The sequence below is a fragment of the Macaca thibetana genome, chromosome X, assembly GCF_024542745.1.
Source record: "Macaca thibetana thibetana isolate TM-01 chromosome X, ASM2454274v1, whole genome shotgun sequence".
Classification (NCBI taxonomy): domain Eukaryota; kingdom Metazoa; phylum Chordata; class Mammalia; order Primates; family Cercopithecidae; genus Macaca; species Macaca thibetana.
Window position 1 is genome coordinate 27,435,063 of NC_065598.1, and position 24,410 is coordinate 27,459,472.

At 33.9% G+C, this 24,410-nt stretch overlaps 1 protein-coding gene across 5 annotated transcripts in view; it reads left to right on the plus strand.

The window, feature by feature from the left end:
* The window catches only part of DCAF8L2 (DDB1 and CUL4 associated factor 8 like 2), a 176,885-nt gene that overhangs the window by 132,470 nt on the left and 20,005 nt on the right, over positions 1 to 24,410 (plus strand). For 3 of the 5 annotated variants that reach the window (XM_050777593.1, XM_050777595.1, XM_050777592.1), the window contains one exon: positions 10,906 to 10,989. The exons of 1 other annotated variant lie outside the window; for it this stretch is intronic. The gene's annotated coding sequence lies outside the window, so the exon portion shown is untranslated. Of the gene's footprint in view, positions 1 to 10,905; positions 10,990 to 11,561; positions 11,609 to 24,410 lie in introns of all 5 variants that reach the window. One more of the 5 variants, XM_050777594.1, reaches the window with a different exon arrangement.

Genomic DNA, 24,410 nt, shown 5'->3' on the forward strand with positions numbered 1-24,410 from the left:
TTTTTTCATATGCTTGTTGGCTGCATGAGTGTCTTCTTTTGAAAAGTGAGTTCATGTCCTTTGCCCACTTTTTAATGGGGTTGGTTGTTTTTTCTTGTAAATTTGCTTAAGCCCCTTATAGATGTTGGATAGTTGACTTTTATCAAATGCATAGTTTGCAAATATCTTCTCCCATTCTGTAGGTTGCCTGTTTACTCTGTTGATAGTTTATTTTGCTGTGCAGAAGTCCTTTAGTTTAATTAGATCCTATTTGTCAATTTTTGTTTTTGTAGGAATTGTTTTTGGCATCTTTGTCATGAAATATTTGCTAGTTTCTATGTCCAGAAAGGTATTGCTTAGGTTATTTTCCAGAATTTTCATAATTTTAGGTTTTACATTTAAGTCTCTAATCCATCTTGAGTTGATTTTTTGTATGTGGTATAAGGAAGGAGTTCAGATTCAATCTTCTGTACATGGCTAGCCAGTTATCCCAGCCCCATTTATTGAATAGGTGGCCCTCCTTTCCCTATTGCTTGTTTTTGTCAGCTTTGTCGAAGACCATGTACTTGTAGGTGTGCAGCCTTATTTCTTGGCTCTCTATCCTGTTCCATTGGTCTATGTGCCTGTTTTTTGTACCAGTGCCACACTGTTTTGGTTACTGTATCCCAGTAGTATGGTTTGAAGTTGGATAACGTGATGCCTCCAGTTTCTTTATTATTATTATTATTATTGGCATAGTATTGCCTGGGCTATTTGGCCTCCTTTTTTGATTCCATAGGAATTTTAAAATAATTTTTTCTAATTTTGTGAAGAATTTCATTGGTAGTTTGATAGGAATAGCATTGAATCTGTAAATTGTTTGGGGCAATGTGACTATTTTAACATTATTGATTCTTCCTCTAAAGATGGACCAACTAAAAACTGGGAAAGGGAATTAAATAGACATTTCTCCATAGAAGATACATAAATAGGCAATAGACACATGAAAAGATGCTCAACATCATTAGTCATTAAGGAAATGCAAATCAAACTACAATGAGATGCTACTTCACACCCACTAGGATGGCTATAAATTTAAAAAGGCACAATAAAAAGTGTTGGCAAGGACGTGGAGAAATTGGAACCCTCATACATTGCTGATGGGATTGTGAAGTGGTACAGCTGCTTTGGAAAACAGTTTGGCAGTTCCTCAAAAAGTTAAACATAGAGTTCCATATGACCCAGCAATTCCACTCTTATTTATGTATCCAAGAAAAATGGAAACATATGCCAACACAAAAACCTGTACATGAATGTTTATAGCAACATTACTCATAATATCCAAAATGTGGAAACAACCCAAATATCCATCAACTGATGAATGGATAAATAAGATGTGGTATATCATAAAATGGAATGCTATTCAGCAAAAATAGGGAATGAAGTGCTGATACATGCTACGATATGAATGGACCTTGAAAACATTATGCTAATGAAATAAGCCAGTCACGGAAGACCACATATTGTATTATTCCATTTACATAAAATGTTTAGAATAGGCAAGTGAGTAGAGCCAGAAAGTGGTTGCCTAAGGCTAGGTGAATGGGGGAAAATGGGAAGTGACTACCAATGAGCATGGGGTTTCTTTCTGGGGTGGGGAAAATGTCCTAAAATTAGGTTGTGGTGATGGCTGCACAGCTCTGTGAATATACTAAAAACTATTGATTTGTATACTTTTAATGGATGATTTTTATTGAATGTTAATAACTCAGTCAGCCTGTTTAAAAATAAATAATGTGCATGTTGTAGTTTTTAGGGATGCAGTTTCCTGATATCTGAAACTGACTTTGAAATTGATCAAATATGTTATGGATTGATAATTGGATAAATGGGTAGATGGCTAGAGGCACAGATATGTGATGAATCAAACAGCAAAATGTTAACAATCATAAAATTTAGGTGGCAATTATATGGATAAGGCATTTCTATGTGTTTGAAAAATTTCAAATATAATGATGGAAAAATACCAAAAAAGTAATTTGAAGCCAAATTATAGTTCTGTAAACCAGAACCGAGTGTTGCAATCCAGAATGAAAACTCGGTAATATCTAGGGAAAGGAGCATATATGGAAATCATCTTGGCTTTCATTTCACTAGGATGCTAATCAGCCTATTACTGTTGCTTGGAATCCATGGTCTATGAGTTTAGGATTAAATTGGGCTTTTTGTTCCCATAATATGTTAATATTTGCACTAGGGGGTTATAATATCTGGAGGGAAAATAAAACTATAGATACATTAGTTACTGAGAGCGTTATTGGAAATACCGTTGCTTTTTTGACAAAGTAGAATTTTGTAATTATGGAAGTTATGATAAATAAAAATGGCATCTTATTTGAGGTGCTTTTCTTTCCTATCCACCAATTTCAAAATCTTTTAGTATGTGTTTTCTCTGTGAGTTTCACATTTCTTATTTTACTTTATTTAAAATGTTCAACTTTTATTTTAGTTTTGTGGTGTACATGTGAAGTTTTGTTACCTGGATACATTGAGTGATGCTGAGGTTTGGGGTACAATTGATTCCCATCACTCATGCACTGAGCATACTACCCAACAGTTACTTTTTCAACCCTTGCCTCCCTTCCCCCTCTAATAGCTACCAGTGTCTATTGTTCCCATCTTTATGTCCATATGTGCTCAGTGCTTAGCTCTCACTTATAAGTGAGAACATGTGGTATTGTTTCCTGCATTAATTTGCTTAGGATAATGGCCTCCAGCTGCATCTATGTTGCTGCAAAGGACATGATTTCATTCTTCTTAATGGCTCATAGTATTCTATGGTGTATATATACCACCTTCTGTTTATCCAGTCCATCATTGACATCTATACCCATACCACCCTGAACGTGTCTGATATCAGAAGCTAAGCAGAGTCATGCCTGGTTAGTTCTTGGATGGGAGTTTCGCCTTTCTGTCACATAGTGCTACACTCGACTCTCATAAGGTGGCATTTTCAATCTTGTATTATCTTAGCTATATCTACTGTCTCTGATTTTATAATTGCTTACATATATGCAATCTTCTTTCAAGGATGTTTTAAGGAATATTTGTACTATTGTCTACCCATTTGTTTTAGCCTACATAGATTGATTTTAGTAGATGCCAAAGGTATTGCTACAGAAGATTTTTCAGGTGAAACCCCTACCGATCTATTGAGGACAAGTATCTTCCCCTTCTCCTCAAAACACTGCTATCCTCTGCTATTTAATATTCCCAATCTCAAGTAGCATTTCTTTCTACTACCCATTTACTCTTCCATTACTGGAAAATGCCTCTAGTGTTTCATTTCATTTTCTTTTCTTCACTAGCTCAGTTGAGTTTCTCATAGTTCTGGTTCCACCTGCTGCTGCTGCTGCTTCTTTTGTTTGTTTTTTTACGGAGTTTTGCTCTTGTTGTCCAGGCTGGAGTAGTGCAATGGTGCGATCTCAGCTCACCACAACCTCAGCCTCCCAGGTTCAAGCAATTCTCCTGCCTCAGCCTCCCAAGTAGCTGGGATTACAGGCATGCACCACCATGCCTGGCTAATTTGGTATTTTTTTAGTAGAGATGGGGTTTCTCCATGTTGGTCAGGCTGGTCTTGAACTCCCGACCTCAGGTGATCCGCCCGCCTCGGCCTCCCAAAGTGCTGGGATTACAGGCGTGAGCCACCGCGCCCGGCCAGTTCCAACTGCTTCTTAAGTTGGTACCTTTCCACTCTATTACATTCTGGGCTAGTTCTCTTCACTGGACCTTAAGGACTTTCATTTGTGTTTGTATTTTCCTTGCATTATGTTGTAACACTTTTTGTATAACATTATATTAATTTATTTTGCTGATTAGTGCATAGAGAGAGATAAAAAACTGAACTTCTTTACAGTTGATTGATTCAAGGTCTACATGAAAAGTAAGGCAAGGAACCAGCTGATTTTAAACTACGCCATAAACAATAAAATATTAGCAGCCGTGATGGGGTTCTTCTCACACTGTATCTCTCTGACTGACTTTTCTTCCTTCCCTTTCCACTCTTAAATGCTTGTGTGATTACGTTAGGCCTACTTGGATAATCTAGAATAACCACTCTATTCTATTGTCAGCTGATTAGCAAATCTTAATTCCATCTACAAAGTCTCTTTTGCCATGTAACGTAAAAATCACAGAAGTAACACCATGGGCTAAAGGGGTTAAAGATCATGGGGGCCTAAATCTTGTCTCTTCACCAGTCCTTGTCTGTGGACTGTTTCTGTGGCTGGCATGTTCATAGACTGTTTCTGTGGCTGGCATGTTCATTTTATTTTAACAATGTCTTTCAAAAAGCAAAAGATTAAATGTGGGAAATGTCCAATTTTTTTTTCGTTTTATGATTATGCTTTTTGTGTGTCTTATCTAATAAATCTTTGCAAATAATTTGCCCTACTTTTTCTAGGATTTTTTTATTTTTGGCTTTCACATTTCTATGAAATGTATTTTGAATTAATTTTTGTATATGGTTTGCATTAAGGGCCTATGCTCAGTTTTTTTCCACGTAGATGTTCAGTTGTTCAAGTGTAGTTGAAGATTCTTTTCCCATCGATTTTCTATCCATTTTCTGCACATTGTACTGTTTCATTGACTACGTGCCTATCCTGTAGCCCAATGTTATAATGCACCATTAGAGTAACTCTTCAAATCAAGTAGTGTAAGTCCTTTGACTTTGTTCCTCAGTTTAAAAGTACTTTGGGCAGGCATTCTTGGTCTTTTCAATTCCTATATACATCCTAGAATCAACTTTCCAATTTCTATAAATTTTTAAAACTTCTGAAATTTTGGTTGGTTTTGTGTTGAATATATAAATTTGGGGGTAACTTTGTATATTATCTATTTTAGTCATCCAGTCCAGAATTAGAGTATTTTTCTTAATTTATTTAAATATTCTCTAGTCTGTTTGTCAGTGTTCTCTAGTCTCAATTGTTCTGTCTTTCGTGTCTTTTGTTAAATTTAATCATAAGTACTTGGTGATTTTAGGTACTATTGTAAACACAAACTAATATTTTATTCATTTTTGTATATTAATCTAGTCTCTGACCATGATAAAGTCACCTATTTTTTCTAGAATTTATATGCAGATTCCTCAGCATTCTCCTATTTTAACAATTATTTCCTCTGCATGTGTATATAGTTTTACTTCTTCCTTTAACATTTTTATCAGTTTCATTTTTTTCCTTCCTTCATTGCTATGGCTAAGGCCTCCAACACAAAGTTTAAGAGAAGTGTTGAAAGGGGACATTGTCTTGTTTCTGACCTTAGAAGAAAAGATTTACTCTTTCACCATTAAGTATGATGTTAGCTGTAGGATTTTCATTGTTTGTAGATGCTCATTATCAAATTGAGGAAGTTGTCTTCTATTACTAGTTTGATGAATATTTTTATCATGAATGGCTATCTGATTTTGTAAAATGATTTTTCTGCATCTCGTAAAATGACAAAATATACACATACCCACAAAAATTAAAAATATAAAAATTGAAAATAATAAAAAAGACAATTATTTTTCCATTTGTTCTCTTAATATGGTTTGCTAATTACATTAACTGATTACTTCAGTATTAAACAAAACTGGAATTCTGTAGATAAACCCTCTTTAGTCAGAGTGTATTATTATTTTATATATGGTGGACTTTAGATTCAGTAATATTTGGACCATGCAACATGTAAGTGAGACCACGCAATATTTTTCATTCTGTGTCTGGCTCATTTCACTTAATATAATGTCCGTCAGGTCTTTCTATGTTGGGACAAATAGCAGAATTTTCTTCCTTTTTATGGGTGAATAATTTTCCACTACATCTGTAGGGGGGTGTGTGTGTGTGTGTGTGTGTGTGTGTGTGTGTGTATGTGTGTGTGTGTGTATATATATGTGTGTGTGTGTGTATATTTGGCTTTGTTCTTCAGTTTAAAAGTGCTTATGTGTGTATATATATATATATGCCTCTTGTCACACAAAAGTAACTATGTGAGATGATGGATATGCTAACTCGCTTCACTATAGTAACCACTTTACTATTTGTATCCCACAACATGTTCTAAGCCTCAAATATACACAATAAAATTGATTTAAATGAATAAAGAATAAAGAAAATAATTAAAAAGGAATACTGATCTGCAGTTTTTTTAATAATATCATTTTGTGATTTTAGCATTAGAGTAATGCTGGCCTCATAAAATGGGTTGAAAAGTGTTCCCTCCGTTGAATTTTCTGAAAGAGTTTGAGGTTGGTATAATTTCCCAAATGTTCACTAGATTTCAACAAAAAAGCCACCAAAAACGTGGAGGCTTTTGGAGGGAAGATAGCTAACTATGAATTCAGTTGCTTTAATATATCTAGCACTACTCAGGTTATTTATTTCTTCTTGAAGGAGTTTTGGGAGCTTGTACATTCCAAGGGATTTGTCTGTTCATCTAGGTTTTAGAATTGGTTTGCATAAAGTTGTTCATGATGTTCCTTTATTATCCTTTTAATAGATATAGGATCTGCAGTAATATTCATTATTTCCTTCAAGATACTGGTATTTTCTTTCTATCGTTTTTTATTAGTAGTATAGCTAGGGGTCATGAATTTTGTTGATATTTTCCAAGAACCAGATTTTGGTGTTATTTTATTTTGGAGTATTTAACCCAATTAACATATTGTTGTCATTTGAGTCATCTCAGAATTGGCATCTGCTGACTGTCTTTTCCTTTGAAGTGGGGTCTAAGTTTCCTGGTTCTTTGTGTGTCAGATAATTTCAAATTGTATCATGGCCACTAGGAATTTCATGTTGTAGACACTCTGAATTCTGTTATATTGCTCTGAACAGTAGCAATTTGTTTCTCTTCCAGTAAGTAGTTAAAATAGTTAGACCCAAACTGCAAAATATCCTAACTGAAGGGGTCAGTGGCTCAAATTTCAGTTGTTCAAAGCTGTTTCCAGTTTTGCCTACATATACATGCTTCACAGGTTGAAGTGAGGTTTTTTTCTGTTTGTTTGTTTGTTTGTTTTTCTGAGACTGAGTCTCACTCTGTCGCCCAGGCTGGAGTGCAGTGCTGCAATCTCGTCTCACTGCAAGCTCCGCATCCTAGGTTCATGCCATTCTGCCTCAGCCTCCCAAGTAGCTGGGACTACAGGTGCACACCACCACGCCCAGCTAATTTTTTTTTTTTTTTTTTTTTTTTGTATTTTTAGTAGAGACGGGGTTTTACCATGTTAGCCAGGATGGTCTCGATCTCCTGACCTCGTGATCCACCCACTTCGGCCTCCCAAAGTGCTAGGATTACAGGCATGAGCCACCGTGCCCAGCCTGAAGTGAGTTTAAACACAAAATTTAGAGTTTCTCTTGATTATTTTCTTTCCAGGGTTCTGTGTTCACTTGACTACCAGAAACATTTCTAGTTTACCATTAGCGTTTTAGCTGCTTCCATGCCTCTGTGACTGCAGCTACTCTCAGGTAAAACTGTAAAAATACAGGATATTCACACGGTGCTGGTCACTTGGTCCCTTCTAAAAATGTTTTTATTTGTACAGTTTCTAGAGCCCCAGGTATTTGAGTTTGTTTATTTTTGTCTAATGTTTATAGCTGATATTTGTGGGAGGATCAATATGTTAGGCGCTTACTACTCCAAAATGGAAGCAGAAACCGCAAGTGGAATCTTTAAAACAGATAATTATCTGTTTCTGTAGAGATAGACTGTATTCACTTGGGATTGAGCAAAGGCATGAGCCTTAGTAAAGTGGACCCATCAGAAAATATGTGTAAGGAGTCTGTGTTGAATTTATTAACAGTGAAATCCGTATTTATGATCCAAGTAGGTATGCTGAGGCAGACCAGTGTACAGAATTTGAGGAAGAGGTCTGAGTTGGAAAGAGAATTTTGGTAATCACCAGTGTATAGAATGTATGGCATCTGAGTGAATTATACTGGATTAAACTATGAAGGGAATAATTTTATGTAAAGAAGAACAAAGTCTGAGGACTGAAATGAGACATTTCACAGCTTTAGGAGCCAGGAAAATAAGAAGAAACAAGGAAAGAAGACTGAGAATAAAATAATGGACTTGGAAGGTATGAGGAGAATCAAATAAATGCTTCAAGAAAATTTGATTAGAATACTGCCAAATGTTGTTAATGAATGAAATAAGATGAGGACTGAAAATTGGCTGGTAAAATTGGATTAATGTACATTATTGATTACCTTAAAAGAGCAGTGTGTATGAAGTAGTTGAAAGAAACTCTTCAGGAGATTCAAGAAAAAAATAGTTAATAAGAGGCAGAAATATCTAGGACATACACAAACCTTTTGAGGAGATTTTCTGTAAAGGGGAACAGAGTAATGGGGCAGTAATTGAAGGAGATAACTGGGGTAAAAAAGGTATTAATGTTAAAAGTAACAATACACAATGTTTATTTGCTGCCAGAAGTTATCTAACCAAGGGAAAAGAAAATGGAAGATGTAGGACATCAGTTGGCAAACATGTTCTCTAAAGGGACAGATATTAAATATTATAAACTTTGTCAGCCGTATGAGCTCTATCATAAGTGCAACCATATGTAACATGTAAATTAATGGGCATGGCTGTGTTCAAATGAAACTTGATTTACTAACAGATGAAAGGCAGGGTTGGGTTGTGCACCTTAGTTTGCTGGCCACTTATATTAAGAGAAAAGAGGGTAATATCAGAAATTAAATTCTTGAGTAGGCAAGCCTTGAGAGGATCCAATATACAAGTAGAGAGATCATCATTTGATCAAAAAAGAAAAAGTTCATCCATTTTAATAGAATTTAGGGTGAAATATGACCCTTATACAGGTAGAATGGTAGATGGTGGTTGTAGAAGCATGTACAACTCTCCTTTAGATTTCTTCTGTTTTTCCATGTTAGGAAATGTTAAGTCATCCACTTGATCTTAATTATCCTAGCTATCCCTGATAAACATCTTCAGCTTTGCCAACCCCTATTCCAGGCTCTGCTAACAGTAACAGAATCATTTTATAATAGAAAAAAAGAGAGGAAAATGCAAAATGATTTTTAATGGTTTCTCAAATAACACTAATTCTGCTTCTCATTCATTAAACACCTAAAACGATAGAACAGTCTAAGAAATCAAGTGGTTAGAATTACTGTTAACCCTTGATTTTACCAAACCAGATTCTAAATGTATGGTAATTCATTGTGTGTGTGTGTGTGTGTTTTTTAACTTGAGATTGTTCTAAAAATGCACCTAAAACATCTTTTTCCTGTTTGTGTATCATAATAAGGCAAAGAAAATATTCCTAGCAATTTCTTTCCCAACCATTATTTAACTTCAAAAACTTTTCTCTAAATATGCTTAGTTTAATAGAGAAATGTTTATTCCCATTGTATAAAATGACTACATTTTAACACCACTAAGATTTAGGAGGCATTCTATTTTGGTGGAGTACTTCTATGGCAGCCAACATTACATTACAGAAGGTGCTGTAAACTACAGTGATTGCAAAAGTTATAGCAACGAGAATACAGATATTTGAGAAAATCATGTTTTCTGAGATTGACTATATTGACAGGTCTTTCTAGCCTCCCCATTTTCCTTACTCTTCCAAAATTTGAAGTAATTGCAAATGTCAGTGCCCTGGGATTCTGTCAGGTTTAAGGCCATATTACCTCAGTCTTTTGAGTAAGAACCCTGAAGCCACCTTATAAAACATGTTTAAAGTAGAAACCACATGGATTTATTATTATTATTATTATTATTTTTAGTTAAAGGCAAGTAGTTCCGGGTTCAGACATAATTTTCAGAAAATAGCTTCTCATCCGTGTGTTGGGGACTTAAAATGGTTTTACTATGACACTAATATTTTTCTCTTCACAAGATATAGTGTACAATAATTTGTAGGGAAAATAATATTTGAGTGGAAATGGAAGTCAAAGGTAACTGAGAGTAGGCCAGGCACGGTGGCTCACGCCTGTAATCCCTGGGAGGCCGAGGCGAGTGGATCACGAGGTCAGGAGATCGAGACCATCCTGGCTAACACGGTAAAACCTTGTCTCTACTAAAAATACAAAAAATTAGCTGGGCTGGTGGCAGGAGGCTGAGGCAGGAGAATGGCATGAACCCAGGAGGCGGAGCTTGCAGTGAGCCGAGATTTCGCCACTGCACTCCAGCCTGGGTGACAGAGCGAGACTCCATCTCAAAAAAAAAAAAAAAGGGTGGGGGGGACTGAGAGTAGATCTATTCTTGAAATCTGTGGTGGGATTTGGAAAAACTAATAAACCGTCATGGCACTTTAACTCAATGGTTAAGAGCACAGATTCAGGATCCAGACTTACAAGTTTGAGAAAGTTACTTATGCCTCAGGATCTCTGCTTTCTCATCTGTAAAACAGAAATCAGTAATACCCACTTCATAGGGTTATCATAAGGAGTAATGTTTTAATACTTGTCAAAAACGCAGAACAGTACATAGCACAATAAGTGTCAGTTAAATAAAAACTAAATAAATAATGCATGAGGGGAAGTTATTGATGCAAAAGAAAGTGGCCCAGGAAAAGAGCTTGGGGGTATCACCGCGTCAAGCTATGTCATAATAAAAACTAAGTATTCATGCTCCCAGGTCATTTCCGCTTCAATAACTTTAGCTACAAGTACATCAGACTTTCAGAGATGACTAATGCTAAATTAATGATAGTCCTTTCTTCAGAATGGATATAAATATTTTTGCTTTTCTTTCTCAGAACTTTTAACATTATTATTGTCACATATGTTTGAACTACACATTGCATAACCTTAAACTTAAATTTGTTACGTTCTCCCTTCATCAGTATTGGACAAACTAAAATCCAATGACTTGGTTAGTTTATTATCTTTATTAAGAAATCTGATTAGACTTGCACTGAAACAATTTATTTTATCCTGTTAGGAAGTTGCACTGTTGCAGAGGTCCATTAACTCTTTCAGGACGGTGTGGAATCAGTGGGGAAATCTCTAATTGCTACTGACACAGGTGAGTGGCATGGGTAGCAAATTTTGCATGGCGGCAGCAATTTCCTAAAAGACCTGTGATTACTTAGTGGTTAAAAAGCTTTAATGTGCCTCTAGTGCCAAAGTCATTAACAGAGAATGATTTAGGCACAGGAAGAATCTAACTAAAATGTAAAACTGTGAAGGCATTACAAATAATAGTTTGCCTAATAAAAGTACTTGAATATTAGTTTGTGTCAGATACATTTTCCCATTAACTATGATAACTCATGAAAAATACAAAGCAATTGAAAAACACAAAGGTAAATCTTGTCACAAAATGAAACAATAATCAGAAATAACGCAAACAACCTTTTCTTTATATGTTTACAATTTGCTCATATTTATAAAATCTTCGCTTTTATAAGAGTTTAATGTGCCGCTGTGTCTATATCACTGGCTTTCCAAGCCTTACCATCAGCTCCCATAGGAAATGTGTCATTCAATTTTAAAAACGGGAAACTGAGACTATATGTATTTCTGAGCTGTAAAACTTGTGATACCCAAGTATTTTATTTTGCTTTAGGATTACATTTACTCCTTTTTTGTTTTTAGTTCTGGTGGACATGTGCAGGATGTGCATGTTTGTTACATAGGTAAAGGTATGTCATAGTGGTTTACTACACCTATCAACCCATCACCTAGGTATTAAGCCCACCATGCATTAGCCATCCTTTCTAATACTCTCTCCTCCCACCCCACTCCCCGACAGGCTGCAGTGTGTGTTGTTCTCCTCCCTGTGGCCGCATGTTCTCATTGTTCAGCTCCCACTTACAAGTGAGAACATGTGGAGCTTTGTTTTCTGTTCCTGCATTAGTTTACAGAGGATAATGGCTTCCAGCTTCATCCATGTCCCTGCAAAGGACATGATCTCCTTCCTTTTTATGGCTGCATAATATTCCATAGTGTATATGTGCCACGTTTTCTTTATCCAGCCTTTCATCGATGGGCATTTGCATTGATTCCATGTCCTTGCTATTGTGAATAGTGTTGTAGTTAACATATGTGTGCATATATCTCTGTAGTAGAATGACTTATATTCCTTTGGCTATAAACCCAGTAATGGGATAGCTGGGTCAAATTGTATTTCTGGTTTTAGCTCCTTGAGGAATCACCACACTGTCTTCCACAATGGTAGAACAAATTTACATTCCCACCAACAGTGTCAAAGTGTTCCTATTGCTCCACAACCTCACCAGCATCTGTTGTTTCTTGACTTTTTAATAATGGCCATTCTGACTGACTTGAGATGGTATCTCATTGTGGTTTTGATTTACATTTCTCTAATGATCAGTGATGATGAGCTTTTTTTCATATGTTTGTTGGCTGCATGAATGTGTTCTTTTGAGAAGTGTCTGTTCCTGTCCTTTGCCCACTTTTTAATGGGGTTGTTTGTTTTTTTCTTGTAAATGTGTTTGAATTCCTTGCAGCTTCTGGATATTAGACCTTTGTCAGATGGATAGATTGCAAAGATTTTCTCCCACTCTGTAGGTTGCCTGTTCATTCTGATAGTTTCTTTTGCTGTGCAGAAGCTCTTTAATTAGATACCATTTGTCAATTTTTGCTTTTGTTAAGATACATGTTTTGTTTCCTTAAAACAATATTTAAAAATAGCCATGTTCTCTTTTCAGTCTCTAGAGAAATGTGAAATTTTAAAAATACATACAAGCATAGTCTACCAACCATGTACAGTTCTGATTGCATTTTCAATCCTATAATTTTCAAGAGGGCATCATTTTTTATTCAGTTGAATTGCCATAACTTTAGTCATTTCTCTATTATAAAATATTATATTTTACTCTTGTTAACAATGTTATAATTAACATCATTTTTCCTAACTTTTGAGAAATAATTTACATAAAATAAAACCAACACATATTAAATGTATAGTTTGATGAGTTTTGGTGATTGTATGTATTTGTGTAGCCATTCCCACAAACATGATATAGATCTTTTAAATAAACCCCAAAAATTCCATAGTGACTCTGAATTAGATTTCCTCTTCTCATCCTCCACCCCAGGTAACCACTGATCAGTTTTTTGTCACTATAGTTTTGCTTTTTCTAGAATTTCATATAAATGGAATCGTGTAGTATGCAGTCTTTCATGTTTCACTTTCTAACATACCATCATGTGAGATTCATTCATGTTTTTGTGTATATCATTATTTTGGTCGTTTTGTTCCATGGTATAAATATACCACAATTTGTTTATTCGATCACCACTTTTAGGACAATTCCCCCCCTTCTAGTTTGTGTATAAGCCTATTATGGTTAATTTTATGTGTCAACTTGACTTGGCCACCGGGTGCCCAGTTACTTGGTCAAACATTATTCTGGGTGTGTCTGTGAGAGTGTTTCTGGATGAAATTAACATTTGAATGGTAGACTCAGTAAAGCAGACTGCCCTCCCTAATGTGGGGGGAGTCCTCATCCCATCAACTGAAGGCCTAAATAGAATAAAAAAAAAAAAGGCCAACCTTTCTGAGAACAAGAGGGAACACTGCCTGCTTAACTGCTTGAGCTGCAACATTACTCTTTTCTGGCTTTCAAACCATGGCTGAAACATTGGTTATCCTTGGGTCTCAAGCCTGCTGGCTTTCCAAATGGAATTTAAAATCTTGGTGCTCCTGGTTCTCGGTACTTCAGACTCAATCTAATACAACACCATTGGCTCTTCTGGGTCTCTGTCTTGCTAACTGTAGGTCTTGGTGCTTCTCAGCCAATTTCTTATTACATATGCATGTGTGTGTATGTATGTATATATGTATACATAAAACAGGCACACATACACACACACATATATCCTATTGCTTCTGTTTTTCTGAAGAATTTTGACTAGTACAAAGTCTTTCTGTAGATCTATTTTTTAATTTATCTTGGGCAAACATCTAGGAGTGGGACTTCTGATGAAAAGTGCATATAATGCCGATATTTAATTGTCAATTTTTTTCAAAATGGCTGCAACATTTTGCATCCCCATCAGCAATGTATGAGAAATGCAGTTGCTTCATCTTTGTCCAAACCTAGTATTTTCCATTTCTTAGATTTTAGCAATTCTAGTGAATATATCATTGTAGTTTTAATTTTAATTTCCTCATGGTTAATGACATAGAACACTTTTTCATATTATAATTGGCCATAGACTTATTTTGTTTTGTTAAGGAAAATGTGTAAAATATAAAACATATATAAAGAAAGTGTATTTTAAGAGGTACAGTACCTCTTAAAATCGTTTACCTATTAATTTTTTTTGGTTTTTTTTGACATGGAGTCTTGTTGTCACCCAGGCTGGAGTGCAGTGGCATGATCTTGGCTCACTGAAACCTCCGCGTCCTGGGTTCAAGCGATTCTCCTGCCTCAGCCTCCTGAGTAGCTGGGACTACAGGTGCTTGCCACCACGCCTGGCTAATTTTTGTATTTTTAGTAGAGGTGGAGTTTTGACATGTTTCCCAGGCTGGTCTCGAACTTCTGACCTCAAGCGATCTGCCTACCTCAGCCTCCCAAAGTGCTAGGATTACAGGCGTGAGCCACTGTACCAGGTCAAAAATGTTATTTTCTTGATAGTGAATTAAATTTGTTCTTTATATTTTTTGGATACATGACCTTTGTTAAATTTATGATTTACAAATATTTTCTTCTATTCAGTGTACGGCAATCAATTTTGTTTCCTAAACCATGTCTATAAAAGAACAAAAGTCTATTTGTCTTTTTTTTCTTTTCTTTTACGGATTATGCTTTTTTTATGTCCTGCTTAAGAAACTTTGTCAAAGTCAATATGACAAAAATTTTTTTCCATGTTTTCTTCCAGTGATTTTATATCTTCATCTTACATATAGGTCTATAATTCATTTAAGCTAAATTTTGTATATGATTTTGAGTCCAAGGTTTTTTTTAACCATACAGATATCCAATTGTTCCAGTAATATTTATTTAAAAATGTATCTTTCCCCTACTGGAATACCTTAATACTTGTGTCAAAAACCACTTCACCATATATATGTAGGTCTGTTTCTGGAATCTTGACTTTGTTTCATTTAGATATTGTCTATTACACCAGTACTACACTGCATTAATTATGTTATCATTATAGCGAGTCTTGAATCAGATAGTGAAAGTTCCCCAAAGTTATTCTTTTTCAAAGCTATTTCAGCTATTGTAGATTATTTTTATTTTCATATATTTATTATAATCAGCCTATCAATTTGACTAGGACTCCATTAAATCTATAGATCAATTTGAGAAGAACTGACATTTCAAAAAAGTTTAGTCTTCTAATTTATGAAAACTATATGTATTTATGTGTGTCTTCTTTAATTTAATGTCACCAATGTTTTGTAATTCGGTGTTCAGACCTTACATATATTTTATTAAATGTATTTATAAATAGTTTATTTTTTTACATTATTAAAATTTGAATTTTTAAATTTATTTCTTATATATTAATTTTTATTTTATAGAAGGACAATTAATTTACATTGTATTGGTCTTTGTATTTGTATTGGTCTTATAAATTGTAAGCTTGAAAAATGTGATTGTTAATTGCAATAACTATCTTGTAGATTTTAAAGGATTTTCCACATACATAATTAGATTATCTGCAAATCAAGATGGCTTTGCTTTTTTATTTTTCAATCAAATTGTAGGCCTTTTATTTATTTATCCATTCATTCAATTTATCTTTTTGCACTACCTGATACTTCCAGTATAATGTTGAATATAATGGTAGCAAATACTTTAAAGCTAATCCAATTTAAGAAAATGGGTGCGTGAGGAGAGCAAAAAGGAAAAGTTAAAAGCTAATTAATTTCACTGTTGCTCATAATAAGGTTCTGATACATAATTTTTAAACAAAAGACTAAGGATGTCATATAAATATATATAGAACAAGGATTTTTTAAAGTCCTAAATATCGAAGAACTACAAAATACTAAACATATTTAAATAAATACAAATGGACATAATTCACCTAATAATTTTTTAGTTTAGGATTGAAACACAAAGCAAACCTAATTCTAATCTATGGAATAAAACAAAGATTGAAAATGAATTGATGGACAAGAGAAATTAGTTAGAAAACAAAATCTGCAAAATAAGAAAACATAAGATTGTTTAAAATAACAAAGTAGTTTAGTTCACATAGGAGACAAAAAAGAGAGCATTAAAACACAAAATAAGAAATAATAGGAGTCAATCAAGTAACTCATAATTTTAAAAAATCACTCACAAACTATTTTATGCAGCCCTATGTAAAAAATCTAAATTAAATGGATAATTTTCTAGAAAAATGCAATAGAAGAATAATTACCAGAAGAGAAATTTGAAGCAGATAATTTCCCTAGACAACTGGAGAAATTTGTAAATAAAATAATGCCCTCCTCCCTGTGAATAACACCAAGCTCAGATGGTTTCACATGAAATCCTATCAAATCCATAAAGAACAGATCATTCTGATGGTAATCCACCTATTCATGAGTACATAAAAAGCTGAAATATATTAAAATTATTTTTATCAAGCACGAATGACATTTTATCCATAACCTGAAAAATGCACAAAAAGGAAAACCACAGAACATTTTCATTTATCTCTCATTGAGGCATCTCATTTATGCAATTTAATGCAAATTAATATGATTGATCTCTAACAATGTTGAAAAGACATTTTTACTGGATTCAAATCTGTCCTTTTTTAAAAGAAAACAAAATAAAAACACCTTGGTAAAATAAAACAGAATTCAACAGATACTTCATTAAAATGATTTATGTGCAGATAAATCTCAACGATGCGGTTACGTTCTGATAAGCCCATCATAAGCTGAAAATATTGTAGGTTGAAAATGCATTTAATACACTGAACCTACTGAAGATCATAGGTTAGCCTAGTCTATATTAAACGTGCTCGAAACTCTTACATTAGTCTAAAATTGGACAAAACCCTCTAATGCAAATATTATTTTATAATGAAGAATGTTTAATTCACATTCAGTAGAAAGCATACTTCAAATTTTGAATTTTTAATTAGCCAAAATTCAAAATTGGAAGTGTGGTTTCTACTGAATGTGTATCACTTTCACAACATCATGAAGTCAAAAATTCACAAGTTGAACCATTATAAGTTGAGGATTGTCTCTGTGTGTATGTATGTGTGCATGTGTATAATCTTAAAGCACATGTTTATTATAATATACTGCTTGTGTTCCAGACAAAAACAGGAAGATAACAAAATGCTCACTACCACAACTGCTACTTAACATTTTATAAGGTGCATTAGCTAGTGAGATTAATATGGGAAAGAAATTAAGAGGTATAACAATGTAAAACAAGGAGGTAAAAGTATTTCATATAACAGATAATAAGAAAGCGTAACTGTAACCCCAGGAGAATGATCTGAAAAGCTACTAGAAAAAAAATAAGTTATTGAGTTATAAAATTAGTATTCAGAAATCAATAGATATCTGCACAAACAAAATCCATTAAAAATCATTAAAAGAATTGTATTCGTTTACAATGGCAACAGAACAGGAGAATATATAGAGAAACAAACCTGAAATAAAACTATAGGTTTTCTGAAGGATGCAAGAATTATATTTGTATGGAAAACTATGCCATGTTTTATCTAGGAAGATTGAGCAATATAAAGATGTCCATTCCCCCAAAGTTAATTTATAAATTACAAAATTTATAAATAATAAAAAATCAAAATCCAGAAGGCCTAAATGAAAAGAGTAATAAATGTTTCTAAACTATTTTTTAAATCAAAAGCAAAGTCAAAAGACAAATGAAAAGCTGTGAAACATCTTTACGATTTGTACCACAGAAAACAGACTAACCTGCTTAATGAATAAAAAAAAAAAACTCCTAGAAATCAAGACTAGTAAGACCAACAACAAAACAGAAAAAATGGGCAAAGAAATGAACCGATGATTCCTAGCAAAACAAATACAAACTGAATTTTAAAATAGAAAATGATTCTGAGGTTTTTATAAATTAAAAAATGCAAACACACTCTACAGAGAAGCTTTTCCTTACCTATCCTATTCCAAATTTTTAACAAAATATGGCTGTTGAGACTACGGGAAAACACCATTCTCATACATTAGTGCTAAGAGTGGAAAATGGTGCAACTCCTATCCAGGACAATCTGCCATTATTTACCAAAATACAAATGCAATTGCCCTTTGACCACAGATTTCCTCTTCCAGGTATTTGTCCTGCAAAAATGATCATGCATTCTAAATGATATATGAACAGGATTAGTCATTGAGACACTGTAATAGTAAACAACTGTAAGTAAACCATGGGAAATTTATGAAATAACTGGAGCTATATCTACATAATAGAATATTATGCATCTGTAAGAAGAATGAGTATAGCTTTTATGTACCAAGAAAGAGTGATCTCCAATAACATTTTAGAGTAAAAAAAATAAGGTAAAATATTGTCTTGTTTGGTGTGCTACCTTTTTTTCCTAAGAAATGAAGCTAGTGAATATATTTTCTTATTTGCATATATTTGCATTAAACACTAGGAGTATAAGAAAAATGCAATAAAAATATTTCTCAGTACACAGTGCAGTAGAGTGGGTTAAGAGGGTGGATAGCAACAAGACTTCCAAACATGCATCTCATATGATTTTGAATAAATCTATTATCTACTCAAAAAATTAACTCTTAAAAAACAATCATAGGAATATGGCCCTGCTCTCTATTTTGAAGTATCATTTTAAATAGTAGTTTAAATTTATGTTTCTACTTCATTTTAGATATGTTTACATAGGAAGAAAAATAAGATTTACTGGATACATTTGATGTAAGAGGCTTTATATATTTCTCAACTATAAGACAACAAAGAGTAATTAACAAACGTGAATTATTGTCTCCACCTCTTTGTTGGGAACAGTATCACTTGTTTATTTCATACATCATTGAAGACTGGGATAAACTACTGGAAAACTGAGCTTGTAACTGTTTGGAGTATAAAAATTCTTTAATTTTCTGCTAGGAAGAACAAGGGGGAAAAAACTGTTCCTACTCCAGAAGTCACTAATATACTGGGTTACCTGTATACTAACTTTAGTGGAATATATTAAATTTATCAGGCAACAGAAAAGCATGTTATAAAAATCTATTTGTTAATTCTTTTTTAAAAAATACAAAAGATGTAAGCACATTCAATTCTTCACAGCTACAGAATCAATTCTCCAAGTAACAGATTTATATTCACATTTATTAACAATTTGATAGATTTTTGCCAGGTTTTTAACTAAATTCTGTCTGTTTGTATATTCTAGGTATATTGTTATTTCAAATTCAGCCATCTCACATATACTTTAAAGTGGGAGGGGAAAAAGTCATATTTTAGCCAAAAAGAACTACCTATGTGACATTACTATAAGTAAGTGTATATATTCCGTTTCTGAGAAAATGGACTAACAGCTTGAATATTTAAACTTATTTGACTCTAAATAATTATTAAGGAAAATAAATAAAATATAATATTGTTATGAGACTCATATCAAATATTGCATCCAGATTTCATGTTGGCAATTCCATATTTATAAATTCTTTTTTAAAAATAAGCGACATGATAGTAAGTTGTGGCACATTCTAATTGCAAGACAGAAAGACTCCATCCACAAGAGAAAACTGTATACGCCAAGTCAGAATTTTTAGCTGAATCTTTCAGCAAGCAGCTCTGTAAGATTCATCCCCAGCGATGGTTACATTGGTCATATTTAGGAAAACAAAAATCAAATACTAATCTCATTTCCAAGGACATGCAAAATGCCCAAGGAAAGGATTTCCCTTCAAAGATACTGCAAATACTATTTAAGTATTAAGATAGACTCTTAGCTCAGCAATCCCCAAATGGAGGCTGCATTGAGAGTTAATAGTAGCTAGAATTGGAGAATTTTGTTTTTATCCACCCAAAAATATTTATTTGTGATAACGACAGATAATAAATTTGACCTGCTGAATATAGATGATGGCATTTTGACAACATAATGTATTTATATTTTAAGTCTTTGTTTTCAGAGTTAAAATATAAATATGTTTTATAAAGATCTAGATGGGTCCAATAATATACATGATTAAAAATTGTAAAGACAAATATTATAAATTGCATTTTAAATGTAATTGAACATATATACAGAGGACAGTGTTACAAGTAGAATAATATAACTTGCAAATTAAAATTATTATAAATTAATAATATTTGAAGCTAAATATAAGCGTATCAGAATAATTCAAAGTATGTTATGAAAATGCTCAGAACAAGAAATCGGTTGCTCATCTTTTAAGTGTAATATATAAAATAAATATATGAAATAAATATATCTATAAATATAAATCAGAACCTCTGTTAAAAACAAAACACTGCAAATACAAATGTTCTTTCAATTTGTTTTCTGACAATAATATAGCTATCTTTGAAAAGAAAAAGAGAAATGAGTTTGCAACCTATCTTAATGGTTTGGTATTATCTAAATCTATATAGCTATACTCTCTTGCTTGAGTACCTTACTTGGTCTAACACAAGCTTGATAACTTATATCACAACATAGACCAAAAACTGCCACTTATTATTCATGTTTCAATGCCCTGCAGGGCATTTCTCTCTAGTCCTTTCCCTCATAATAAATATTCTCAGTGGCAGCTAAGTGATTATTTTTCTCCCCTCTCAGTTCTCATAACCTCGTAATCTGAATGGGATTTGGGAAATCCGTTCTTAACAACTCTTTCTTTCTCTAAGCTAATTTACAGTTCTACTTAAAACCAAAGATTATGTAGTTCCTTTCTTTATGCCACTAGCTAACATGAATTATGTGCCAGCCATGAGACATGTATTGTCTCATTTATTTTTAGGAACATATTAAGGTAGGTACAACAATTTTATAAGCTTTTAAATATTATGTATTATACATACAAAGCTAAGCAAATCATATGTGTAGAACATTAGTTATCACAGAGTAAACCCACCCACATAAAGCACTCACACTAAGAAATAATATATTACCATTGCTCCAGAGGCCCCATCATACTCCCTCCCCTCTCTGAAAAGGTAATGACTGTCCTGCCTTCCAACAACAGATTATTTGCCTGTTTTGGAACATTTTACAAATGCAATCACATAATTGAGTTCTTTTTAATCTGGCTTCTTTTGCTCTATGTGTTTGTGAGATTTATCCATAATGTTTTGTGCAGTAGCAGTCCTTGTTTCATTGCTGTATAGCGTGAACTCACTTATCCATTTCATTCTTGCATGACATTTTGGTTGTTTCCAAGTTGAGGATATCATGAATAATGATTGTATGAACATTCTTTCCTATGTTTTTTCATGCGCATATGTGTGCTTTTCTGTTGGGTATATACTGAATAGTGGTATTGTTGGATCAGGGGATCTGCATATCTGCAAATTTAATAGATACTGCCAAGTAATTTCCCAAAATAGTTCTTTTCACCATACACCCTAAATAAGAAGGAAATGAAAGCTCTTTACTAACAATATTGGATGTTTTCAGTCTTTTAAATTGTAGTATTCTAGTGGACATCTCATTGTGGTTTTAGTTTGAATTTCCCTGGTTAAGAAAGAGGTTGAGCATCTTTCCATAGGATCATAAGCTATTTTTATATTTTATAGAGGATATTAAAAATTTATTGTCCCTTTCCTCACTTGGGTCTTCCAACTTTTTTCATTAATCTATATGTCTCATTTGTGTATATGGGTTGCAAATATACTGGTTTTAAAAATCTTAAATGGTATCACTTCATGAACAGAAGTTCCTTCTTTTAAAATAGTCCAACATATCAGTCTTTCCCTTTATCTTTTGGGAAATTTTTCCTCTTCCCAAAGCTCATAAAGATATTCTTCTATGACTCATTTATGCCCACTTTTTTAATCATTTGAATGCCCTTATGTGTGTGGGTATGCTTCTGGACTCTGTTTTATTTCATTGATCTATTTGTTTGTCGCTGTATCAACAGCACACTATCTTAATCATAATCTTGATATCTACAAATATAAATTCTCCAACTTTTTTTCTTCAAATATATTTTATCTGTACTTGTATTCTTTAAAAATTTTAGAATCACTTATAATTTTTCAGATTTTCCTTTCCTAGCCCCAAAACACACATATAAACACTGTGCTAAAAATTTTATTTAGATTGTATTGAATTTACCAATCAATTTTGGGAAAATTGGCATCTTTTCAATAATGAGTCTTCCAATCTATGAACATGAATATAACTTCATTTGCTTCTGTATTTTTAATCTCTTTTTGCACTGTTTCCTGCAGTTATAGTTTTCTCTTATGAGATTTTGGATATGTTTAATTATATTTATTCCTAGGCATTTGGCATCTTTTGATGCTATTGTAAATGGCACCATTATTATAAATTTCACATTCCAATTGTATCTTGTCTATAGAAATACAATTGCAATGACTAGTTCTGCCTGGGTTCCGACCAGCTTCATGGGGTAGTGTCCTGAGAACATTACATTTCCACCTTACTCTGCATGTCACACCTCCTGCTTCGGGCTTGCCTACTAAATTTGGGCATGGGGTGCTACAGTAAATAGGCAACACAGAACTTCAGATGAGTTAATGCACCTTAGGGAGGTTCAACAAAATTATGGAATCTCAAGGATAAAAACTCCTCCCTTTTCCCCCCTGCGTGAATGTTCCTGGGGCACATTTAATACAATTTTTTTACATGATCCCATGGATAGAACCACTAGTCACTTGTAGCAATGGCCAATTCAATGTCTTTTTTTTCCTTTCCTCTTTTCCCTGCTTGGAATCTCCTTTGGTCCTCACTGCCACTTTCTGAGCACATCCCCCCCAATAAATGACTCACACACAAACCTTTGTTCCAAAATCAGTTTTCTTGTCAAGACATCTCACCATCCTATTTAAGGGAAAGCCTTAACCCTTTCAAGTGAGTCATATGGCTGTAAATAATCTGGCCTCCTGCTACCTCTCAGGCCTCATGTCTTCTACACTTCCCTTTTTGGAGTCTGCTCCAGCCATTCTGGCCCCTGTGCTATTCTTCAGTCACTCCAGATATCCTCTCTTCTCAAAAAAGTCATGTTTGCTACTTTCTCTGCTTGGACTATTAGATACAGATATAGATACTTAGGTATATCTCCATGTGCCTTCCTTTTTCTTCTTAAAGTCTGTTCAGTCAGTACATTCTCTGTGATGTCTTTTTGTCCAGACTTTAACAAATTGCAACAAACATAACCCCATCCCGTCATTCCTATCCTTATCTTCTGCTTTACTTTTCTACTTAGCATATCATCTAATATTAATTTATCAGGACATGTCTTCCCCACTCTTGTATCCATAGTGCCTATAAAACTGCCTGACTTTTAGTAAGGATTCATTAAATATCTTGTCAAGTGAATTTTTTAAAGGGGAAAGGACATCCCTCCACATATGTAAAAAGAAAGCAAAACAAGAAAATGTTTGAAATAACCATTGAAAGAATAATTTATTAAATTTAACTTAAAACATAAAATTAAATAATAGGTGGAATATAAAGCTCCCTGGAGAGAGAGAGTACTATAAGACACTTCATGTTTAGCAAGATGAAAGTGAGGAGTCTTCAGTTCTTTAGGGTGTGGGAATGAAGAAGACAGGGGGAGGAAGCTCTAGTGAGGTATAATTTGTATTCAACACAATCCACTCATTTTAATTGTATGGTTTGATGAGTTTTAAGAAATGTATTCAGTCATATACCTATCAAGGCAATTATGATATAGATAGAATATTTCCATCATCTACACAAAAGTTCCTTCATGCTCCTTTGCACTCAGTCCTCTCTGCTGACCCCAGCTGTACGGTAGTAAATAACTGATCTTTAAATTTTCTTTTTCCTATTGCCATCCCATCTTAGTCCATTTGGGCTGCTGTAACAAAATACTGTAGTTTATAAACAACAGAAATTTGTTTCTCACTGTTTGGAGGCTGGGAAGCCCAAGGTCAAGGTGCAGGTAGATTCAGTGTGTGGTAAGGCCTGCTTTTGGTTGATAGATGGTACTTTCTACCTCGGTTCTCACATTGTGGAAGGGACAAGTTAGCTCTCTGGAGTTTCTTTTAAAAGGTCACTAGTCCCATTCATGAGGGCTCTACTCTTATGATCTAATCACCACCTAAAGATGCTACCTCCTAATACCATCACCTTGGAGATTAGAATTTCAACATATTAATTTACGGAAAGACAAGCATTCAGTCCACTGCAGTCCTAAACCAATTTTGATGCTGTACTCCTACCTGAATACGAGATGAAAAATACTGAGTCCTAAGAAGTATATCCATGGGTACCCAAAGTAAGAGGCTTCATGGTTGAGATAAGCACTGCAGGAATGGATCAGTCTCCCTCAAAGGTTCTTGCTGGTGG